Consider the following 10696-nt stretch of genomic DNA (forward strand, 5'->3'; position numbering starts at 1 on the left):
AATATATTAGGGCAGAATGGAGTGGTGGGGGCCCAGTCAGAGGGTGTAGCCTCTATATCTGGTTTTACAAAGGCTCTGTGAATTATCACCCTACTTGCAACACTTTCTGTTAGCTAGGATGATTAATTTCAAGCCCAAGTAAATACTAATAAGCTTTGGAGATGCAGAAAGTTAAAAATGGCTCCTTTTTTTAAACAAATAGTTACCAGCATCTAACATCTTTAGATCCTTCAAGTTAACAGATGGCTTTGTTGTAAATTGAAGTCCATGTAGCTGAAGACAAATTTTCAGACATGGGTTGTTTATAAATAATAAAGTTATTAGGATCCTTCACCAGAACAGTTTCTATCAGTGCCACAGGAAGCCAGGGGACACTGCTCTCCCTTCTGCTACAAATGCTTCTCTGGTGGTAAAGTCTCTGTAAAGGGTCCTGTAGATCATTGATTCCTGAGGTAGCTCTAAGGCAACACATGACACAGAAGTGCCATTGATGCAGGTGACTATGCCAAAACAGCCTGGGCTGAAACAGCAGAGAGGAGCAGCCTACTTGAAGGACTCTGGCGTGGGCCTCCCTACCTGGCAATCAAAGCTGAAATCACTTCAAGTGGGTCAGGGGGGGTCTGAAGGAGCCCAAGCAGCACTGGCACACTAGAATCCTTGTACTCCACCAGCCCAGGACAACAAGTTCTGAGTGGGTCACTGGCTATGAGGGAAATGGCTAGAATGCATCAGCCACGCGCAACTGCAGGCGGACTGAGCATGGAACTATAAGGCTCCTGGGGAAGGGGAAGGAGGGAGTCTTGATAAATTAACAATATCTATTACATAATAGCTGGCTTTTCCCAGTTCGTTCTGTTGTCTTTGTTTTAAACTCCTGGACTCAGTGCTTGCGAGCGGTGAAGAATCATGAAGAGTCTCCAGGGTGGTATATCTAGCTAGCACACAGGCTCAAGCCAGTATTACTTAAGTCTTCAGAAGGAACCTCTGGAAAATTGAACAGCAACACCTGGCAGAAGAGTTACAGAGGCAGGTAATAAACTCAACATTTTGTACTGTTGGTCAATTTACCTGCATTCTGACTTCTAATCTGTCTCTGCTGGGACTGCCCCTTTAACCAAAACCAAAAAGTGATACCATCAACTTAAAGATCATACTTCCATCTGAAATGTTTTACCTGCCATAGACCTGCTGTGTGACCTTTGCTGAATTACTGCACCACTGTACCTGTTTTCCCCTCCCCCCACTTTTTACTTGGACAAGCAGGCAAATGATTGACAGACACATGAGATGGTATAAGGGACAAGCTGCAACTTTATCAATTGTGCCTTGGAAAGGAGCATGACAATGCTTTAATGTACTAGGCATTTCATTGGTTCCAGTGAAGGTTACAGGGCTCTGACCACGAACAAAACAATAAATCGGGGTAGCCCCTTCCCGATCTATTCCACAGACTCAGCTCAGTTGTGATATCTCTCCTTCTGCTCCCCCTAGCCCTCAGCATAAGACAATGCCATGACAGAGGCTTCAAGGCTGGGTGGGGGGAACCTCCATCTGCAAAGATTTCAAGCTCTTCCCTCTAATGAGTGCAAGTTCTAACTGCACAACCCCAGGTCTCATTTTACTTCTGGAAGCTGAACCTTTTCGCCTTTACCCATATTGGATACTGGCCACAAATTGTGATGAGTCAGTGATCATAACAGTATTATATGAACCCTTAATCCTATTGTTTCGAACCCAATTGTGCCTCCAGGAAGCTGAAAGGAAGGTTTAAAAAAAAAAAAAAAAAAACATTGCATGCAAATTTGGCACAATGTGAAAAAATTCTTTCCTGATCCCTAAAACAAAGTGACCAGTCAGACCTACAGCATCATAAGCAGCACAGCTCCTAGTCTACTACTAAGGGGACATCTAACCAGACAGTAAGGCTGTTTCTACAGCTCAGTTAAAAGCCAGTGGCCGGCCCATGCCAGCTGACTTAGGCTCACAGGCCTTGGGCTAAGGGGCTGTTCAATTGCAATGTAGATATTCCAGCTCAGACTGAAGCCTGAACTCTGGAACCGTCAAGCCCATGCTCCTGCCTAAGAGGCTTTTGAATAGCCCAGCCTTAATTTAAATAGGTGGCGGAGGGGCCATCCCCCTTTGCCCAGCCAATGGTCAAGTAGAGAATTGAACTGGGGATGGTGTTTTGGACTTCTTTGACTCCCTGCTCCCCAGTCAAAAGTATCTCTCCAGTGAAGGCAGTAAGAGGTTATTGGCTGTATTGTTTATTTAAATGGTATGCAATCCAGGGCAGTGTCTGTCTGTTACCAGTACAACGGGGGCTTAGTCAAATGGGACATCCAAGGGTTCCTGTAATTCAAGTAATATTAAATAAATAATCATCACAGTACTATCATTATAAGTAACACTTAAGATCACTGGAAAAGATTAGATAGTTCTCAGTTTTTTCATTTTATTTATCTTGTGCATTTGACAGCAGTTTGTACATGCACCGTTTCAAACAACTCAACATGTTCTTCAATTCCCTGTGTAGTCAGTCAGTTGGGCCATGATTCTACAATCAGATCATCTAGTGTTAGGTTGCTGCAGATGACCTATCCTTTCAGTGGGGCTTTCACATGTAAGGGTCCCTGTTATTGGATAGGATTTCAGGACTGAGTCCTTAATCATTTTCCCTTGTGTCTTTTACACTGTAGAAAGGAAAAGAAAAAACATTTGTTTTAAATAGGAAAAATGTGACTGAAAAATCACAATAATAGGCAGGGGGATTCGGGAGCAGATGTTATACCTGAAACCCTCTTTTAACTCATTTTAAAAATATAATTAGATTTCAAGCTGAAAATGTCCCTTTAAATGCTTATTCCCAAATTTTAATATAACAAATTTACATACAGAAATATGCATCTATTTGTGAGACAGGAAGAATGCAATTGTTCTTCATGGTGCCTAATTGACCCTTCCAAATTTTTGAGTAGTTTTAAAACCTGTACTTCTTAGGACTGAAAAAATATGTTTAATTATTTCTCCATAAATGTAGAGTAGGTAAAAATGGGGATTTGAAAATTATGCTACTCTTAGGTTCAGGTTAGCAATGTTCAGACCTGGAGCAAAAACAATTTTTTAAAATATTACTACTTCACATTTATACAATGCCATCTAAAGATCTCAAGGCACTTTATTAAATTAAAACTCCCAATGTGTTATGAAATAGGTAAGTATTCTCATTCCCACCTTTCAGCAAAAGGAATCTAATGCACAGAGACATTAAATGACTTGCCCAGGGACATATAGGAAGTCTTGGAAGGAATTGCCACATAGTGCCAGTAACTGCCAGGAGGCAGGAACAGAATACATCCTCTTCTGTCTATCAGTTTTATTGCCTACAGTTATTGGGCTGGTGAAGTTTGAGGCAGATCCATTGATTTCCAAATTGATTTTCAGCAGAGAATTTAGTCAAAATGCCTCATGAACTCCCTTCTATATTCCATTAGTGAGCTGGAATTGCTCATTAGTAGAAAAGAGCAAAGGTACAGAGTATAAACAAAGGAATTTCAGGTAATACCAGAGTTCATTTTAAAGAAATAATAAAAACGTATAAAAAATACCAGCCAGCTCAGAGCCCAAACCTGACAATCTGAAGATGAACGGGGATTGTTATTTTTAGCCTCACTATAAACAAAAGGAATCACTGACTACATGTTTCAAATCTGTAGAAAGCATATAAATTCATTGTTTAATTTAACCAATAAATAATTCCTTGGATAGATAACAATTGTTCACTTCTTCCTAAAAGAAACATTTAATTGTAATTGTCCATACAGTCATCCCCCTGACGATTAATTCCAAAAGGTTAAAGTATAATAGTACTTGCTATAAACATCTATTGAAAGACAGAATGAATGAAAGAAACAAACAAAGTTATGGCTTAAAGTGCTGAATGTGTCAAAAGTCATTAAGCGATAAAGTGATTTTAAAGTCTCAATAATTAATCAATCAACCAATCAATCAATATCTGCAGGTTTCCAAATTTATCATTAGCAAAATATGTTCACAACTAAATTAAAAAATATTTATGTCATATAATTTGCAGCTGAGTCAAAACTCCATAAAAACAAGGGCACAAAATCAAAATTAATTCAGTTACAGGCTATGCTCCTAATAGGGAGTGGGGGAAAAGATAAATGAAAAAACATCTCTCCATATAAAATCAAATTAAAACGTAATAAAATTACAATATACACATATAAAGAGATATGAATAAAATAAAGCCACACATTTTAAGTGAACATTAAACATGGATCACTAAATCATCATCATCAAATACACTTAAAAATATTTTTAACACACCAAATCAACTGAAAAGTGTCCAGATTACAACTCGGCTTATAAATGGTCTGATCAACCTGCAGCCAGGTGACAACCACTGCACAGAACATTGCTAGTATGTCACACCACTCTGCCCCAGCCATTCTGTTCTGGTGAGATTTCACAACAGCTAGCTTTGCCTGACCCAGCAAAAACTTAGTGAGGCAGGAAACCAGCCTAATGTGAACACTGTCCCTCAATCCAAGAACAAAGAGGAGCTTGGAGAAAATCTGTCCCATACTGCTGAAAAGCTGCTGAAAACAAACCAAAAAAAAGGACTCAAACAGGGGGAATGTAGGAAAAAATGAAACTGTGTTTGAAACCCAGCAAAGGGGCACTGCACAGACACCTCAGGGTAATATGGTTCACAAAATGATTGGTTGCTACAAGCCTCTGTAGGACCTGCTACTGCAAATCATTGATGTGCTTCGGAAGAGGAGGTTTGCATAACTTCCTCCAAGCCAGGGACAGAGTCACCCAGGGATAAGGACATCCTCTAGGCTGTATCAGGGAGATCAAAGATGGTGGCAAAATGCCACACCTTGACACATGACACGACTTGACACATTCTTTTTATTTAAGGTTGCTAAAGGAACATTCACCAAACCCTTCCAGGACAACATCTGTCTGGTTTCAAAAGGATCTCATCTACAGAAAGGGAGGCAACTAGCCAGGGGAACACAAGATTCCCCCCTGGAAAAAAAATCCCTGCAAAAGCTTTCTGCCAATACACAGCAGCTCACTGAGGGAGAGCTACCTGGAATTCAGAGAGAACCTTATACAAAAAAGACACCAACCGGATTCTGCTCTGAACAGTAAGAGCTCTCCTGGACTTTGATCTTGACCAACTAGGAACAATCAGGTGGAACAGCTTGGTCAACCCAACGTGATTAAAGGTGGAAAACAGACTCCAGAAGAAAATGTTTCAGTGGGGAAAAGTTGGTTAAAAAACAACAGCTCTTCTAAGAGCCATAAACTGGAAAACACCTGGTTCGGTCATGTTACCATGCGTTAAAAAAGACCATTATAAAATGAAGACAAATTTAAACTTTGTAATGGACCAAGTAACAACAGAAATAGGTAAGAGTCAAAGCCCACCCCCACAGCATTATGAAGGAGAAAGAAGGCAAGGGACTCCCAAGCCAAGGGGGAGTGAGAATATAGTAACTACTGATCAGACTGGAGTTGAAAGGAAACTACCTTGCTGACTTAATCAGAGGGACTCTGGCCCCCTTCATCTAATGGCAGGAACAGCAAAAGATGGTGCAACCAGTGGTTACTAGTCCAAAAAAATGGTTAACATGCCTCTCTGTATTTGGTCCAAAATGCCTGGTAGGGCGTGCCCTAACACACTAGCCGGTGCCACAACATTGAGATCACTTGGCTGCTGCCAATCAAAACCTATATATATCTGAAAAGAGAGTCCAGGAAGGAGCCAGTGCCATTTCTGTAGGCAGGCTTGCACCTTCTTCTCAACCCCTCCCAGTTTCTTAAAATATATTGTTCAGATCCAAAAAAAGACCCCCAACTCCTTAAACCCATTGTAACTGTGGGGGCAACAAACAGGATCGGTATGCCGCCAAGAGCCCAGTAAGTTCAAATTGCTCTTAGCCCAGTTAATACAGGCAGAGGATGCTGGTTCACACACTTGTCCAGAAGCGCAAAACCTGCATATCACTGTCAGACATGAAAAAAGCTGAGATATCATCAGCATAGTCTGACAGACGAACCAGGAAGCATCTGGCACCCTTGGCACAGAAAGGCCAGTGAGACAGTTTCTGAGGGGGTGCAGGAATGGCTCCAAACTAAAAGCATTCAGCATCCCAGAAGACACCCCTGATAAATGCCTCTATGAATTAGGAAGCAATGGCAACACCCCCATTAACTTTTAGGACACTAAAAACATTATGGTAAAATAAAGAAATATATGTAGAGAACGCTGCACCAATCCTGAAAACTTTTAAGATTTTTAAAAGATAATTATGGTTAACTCTATCAAAGGCCTTCTCTTAGTCCATTGCAATAAACCCCATAGCCAGATTACAAAGGTTGCTAACAATGAAAACATCATGAATTAAAAACAAATTATCAAAAATACAGTGGTTAGGAATACAATATGTTTGATCAGGGTACCAAAAAATCCACACAGTCCTTCATCCAGTTTGCTAAGGCCTTGGATAAAAATCTTATAATCAGAACAGAGAGGAGAAATAGGTCTCCACTTCTGTAAGTCACAGAGGTCCCCCTCTTTGTGCAACTGGGTGATCACTGGCCTGCAGCAAATGAAGGGTAGCTCTTTCTCCTGGATACATTAAAGCACCACTAGAAAAAAAAAAGTCAGGACCCGTAAGATGTCAGAAATGCTTGTAAATTTCAGATGGCAGCCGAGCAGTACATGGGGCCTTGCCTGTGGAGAGCTGCTGGACTGCAACACAGAGCTCCTACAGTGACAGCGAGGCATCCATGCACCTCTGTTCCTCACCAGTCAGACGGGGTAACCTCTGGAGCAGCTCTTCCACTGCCAGCACAACACAGACTTCAGGTGAGTACAGAGTTCTGTAAAAAGAAACAGTTACTTTCTGACTCTCAGCAGGGTCAGCCATTCGACCATCTAGTAGCCATAAGCAAAAAAGAAAAAAAATCTGCAGACAGTCTGTAAACTTCTACATCCCAAAAAAGCAGGGCTCCTTGCATCCTCTTTTCCAACAAGCACCTCAGGAGCTGGTACTTCTCAGTTAAGGTGTGGTGAATCTGCATCAATCAAGGTTGCCATGAAACCGAAGATGTCTTGTTCCAGGACACTCATGGCCTGATGCAAGGACCACGTGGTGTAGTGCTGGCACAACAGTTGGATCTGGTCCTTTTCCACTTCCCACCACTGTCTCAGAGACTCATTCAAGTGCTTTTGTTGCTGCAAACACTGCCAAAACACATCTGGGTGAAATTCATATCCAGTAATAAATTTGGTATTAAAGCACCAGTGGGAAGCACAGACAGGAAGAGGGAGAGACACACTGACAGAGATATAACAATGATCAGACAAGTGAGTGGGAGACACGGAAGGCTGAACACACATATGCCCATGGGCCTTCATGGGATAAAAGCAATTCAGTCAAACCCCTGAGAACTGGTTGGGACTAGCCTTCATCCAAGGGTATTACCTAACAGTGGGGGGGAGGGCAGGAGAAGATGAAAGACAGACTTCTGTAGTCCATTGGTTAAGGCAAACTTTTATCACAATGGTTAGATCACTCACCTGTGAGGTGGGAGACTCCATGTTCAAAACCTTTCTTCCTCTCTAGCCGAGAGGGGGTAAGTGAACTTCACACATCCCAGCTGAGTGCTCTAACTTCTGGGCTAAAACATATAAAGTGGGTACCAGCACCACCCTCCTCCTCCAGCCATTTTGTGTGGAGTCAGGCAGGCACCTAACTCACTCTCACAAAAAGTTGCCACTTAAGTAGAGAGCGGTGCCTCCTTGCAGCCCAGACTTAGGTGCCTATCTCTTAGAGATGGGTGGGGCTTAGTACACACCCCTCTTGTTGGCATCTCCCATTGGCTAGCATCGGCTCCCTGCCTAGCATGTTGGATTATTTGGATCTCATTCTAAGGTGCCTGTATCTCCCCATTTATTGTATAAGGAGCCTAGGTGTTTAACTGGGCTTTGTGTAGTTGTCCCAATGATTTTCTAAGCACCTAAAAGTTAGGCACTGTGATGCTCAGTGTTGCAATGCCTGAGTCCTTTCATGGATCCACGCCGGTGCATACGTAGCATGGACCTGAAGTTTCCTCCCTCATGTCTGCTCTCTGTTTAGTCATGTCCGAGTAGTGTCTTATTTAAGCTACAGCCCCTGTGTAAAGATAAGAAAAGTGACTATGGCTGTTATTTTTACTGAAGTCCAGGCCCTGACCAGAGAGAATGTTGGAAATGCTCCCTCTCTCTTCCATACCATTTTTGCTCAAGGATAGAGTTGACTTTTTCTCTACCATAAACTGTTTCTGGTGATGGTGATGTTCCACAAGTGTTCAGAACTACTGGGTGTGATTCTCCTATCACTGACTAGTTTTACACAAGTGAAATTCCATTGACTTGCAGTAGAGTTATTCTTAATTTATACTAGTATGAACGAGTGAAGAATCAGGCCCACAGTGAACTGTATTTCAGACTAGTCTGAAGACAGTATTCATCCCTCAAAGAGGATTAAAATTTAATAAAAAATTAAGTTCCTGCTATATTATTGTGTAAACTTTGTAGGCTTTTACAATCAATTGCTATTACAGGCTAGATCGGTCCTTCTGCCAGTTAAGATTTTTATACCATCATGGTGCCAAATTCCCATTCAATCCAAACTCACCTATGCTAATTCCTTCTGTCTGCAGTCCTCAGCTCAAGATAGGAGATTTTCCTGTGTTATTTTTAGTTACTCTTAAAGAGTCTTTTATGAGAAACTGAAATGAAGAAAAGAAAAACTTCATTAGGAATTCTGTGTTAAAACACAACAGCAAAGATCAGTGTGAATTCTTGAAATGATAAAGCAATTGCTTGTTTTGCCTACTTAGGAATAGAAATCTGGAATGTTTGAGCTCTGAAGCCTGTTGATGTTTCCTAAAAATATTTTTCATACTTGGAAATCAACACTGCTGCCAAAAAGAGATGAAAAACTAATTACCAATAGCAGAGAAGAAGAAAAAAATTGTTCTGTCTGAGTTGGTCAGATCAGTTTCTGTCTCAAAGACAAAGGTTCTTTTTCAAAAGTTCTGTTAATTGGGAATAGGAAAAACTTGGTGAGTCCCTTTGCAATTATCTGGCACTCAGAAGAGATTCATTAATCCATCCTGCCTTTACACAACAAGAATCATGTTAGAATTGTGATGGTAACTCTCAGATCTAGACCTGTTCCTTGATCAGTGAGAATTGTTAACAGGGGCTAGATCCAAAGCCTGGTGATGTCTATGAAAAGACATGTGATACGATTTCCTCTCCTATTTTCTCTCTGTATTAGCTTTGGCCACAAAGTTCCTTAGTGGTGCTGGCTCTGCAATTAGCCAGATAGTTAGGTTAGCAGGTGCAGAGTTTGATCTCCACCTCATTTTATTATTGTTTTTAAATAATTAATCTCCCGCATCCTGGGAGTTGGGGGATAATGTCTTCCTCCTGTGCATGGGGCCACTTCAGGATGCAGGAACCAGTCTGGAGTGTCCATCTCCCACCCCATTTGTGGTGCTGATTCAGATTCTTGTAAACAGAAGCCAATAAGAAGGGGCATAGGGTCAGTAGGAAAGGAAAGTACTGTGACTCAGATTCTCAAAGGTACTGAGGTATTACTCTGCTAAGTTTGCAATGCCTGGTCCCTAGCAGCCCTGCCACCTAGTAGAATCCTTGCCCACATATGAGACACTCAGGCTCCCCTTACAGAGAGTCAAGTGCCTAAAAAGAGATCCTCAGAAGCCAGCAAGCTGAGTGAGGAGCTGCCTAAGATAGCCAGGACTGAAATGCTAAGGAAAGGGGCGGGGAGAAGACAGGGGTTTAGTTGTTTACATGGCTGACCTGGTGTGCCTGGCTCATGGGCCAGAGATAGATATCTCCTTCTACTTGGGGTCCTCAACCACAACCATCCCCGGAGTAGGTACATAAACCATGTCACTCACCTAGATAACCCATGTCTTAGCAGCCAAAACCATCTCTCTCTCCCCTACTCTTATGCTTGTCCTGCATTTCTCTGTGCCACCAGCTGTTTAGTGCTGGTGCTGTGCTGCCCCTGCATCTATTGTTAGCTTGCTCCAGCCCTCCTGCTGCTGGGTGTGATACATATCAGCTCTTAGGCATACTCAGAGCACACCTACAGGATCAGGTCCTGCTGATGAGACTCCCACTAGCTTCAGAATCCTGCTTTAGAGCCGCTTCAGATTGAGTTTGGGTTTTGAGCTGCTCATTAGGTGTGGCTTTGGGAATGCTGACTGGTGGAAACATAGGTGTTTATAGGGTTCGGTAGCAGCTGAACAGTGGTTTTGAAAATGTCAGTGGCATCTAAAGGTGGACTTTGGTGCTTAAAGAGGCAGTTAGGTGCCTTTGTCACCAGCTGTCAGTGTGAGCATGGAAAAGTCAGAAGTATGCATGATACCAGTGCGATGTTCCACCACAGTGTAAATGAAAAATGTTACCATAATAATAAAATGTGTTGTTGTGTGCTTGCTTACTGTGTGTATGCTTGATTGAATTTTACAGAGGGGTCTGTTTGGGGGGGCTCAGTGCCAAGCCTAGCAGCCTGCTAGGCAAGGCTGAGAGCTTCCTAACAAGTCTCTAGCCTGCCATCCTTTGATCCCTAGTCCC

At 42.1% G+C, this 10696-nt stretch overlaps 1 long non-coding RNA gene across 2 annotated transcripts; it reads right to left on the reverse strand.

Moving 5' to 3' along the window:
* Window positions 1–2432: 2432 nt before the first annotated feature.
* LOC137163702 (uncharacterized) lies at window positions 2433–9136 on the reverse strand. Of its 2 annotated transcripts, none has more exons than XR_010922796.1 (3): window positions 9036–9136; window positions 8721–8814; window positions 2433–2690 (listed from the first exon to the last, which is right to left on the reverse strand). It is a non-coding gene; the product is annotated as an uncharacterized lncRNA (long non-coding RNA). The 2 variants fall into 2 exon arrangements; XR_010922795.1 differs by having other exon boundaries at window positions 8922–9061.
* Between the last annotated feature and the right edge of the window lie 1560 nt (window positions 9137–10696).

This window comes from Emydura macquarii, unplaced genomic scaffold (genome assembly GCF_026122565.2).
Source record: "Emydura macquarii macquarii isolate MOO-44397 ecotype Brisbane River unplaced genomic scaffold, CSIRO-AGI_Emac_v2 contig_2636, whole genome shotgun sequence".
Classification (NCBI taxonomy): Eukaryota; Metazoa; Chordata; order Testudines; family Chelidae; genus Emydura; species Emydura macquarii.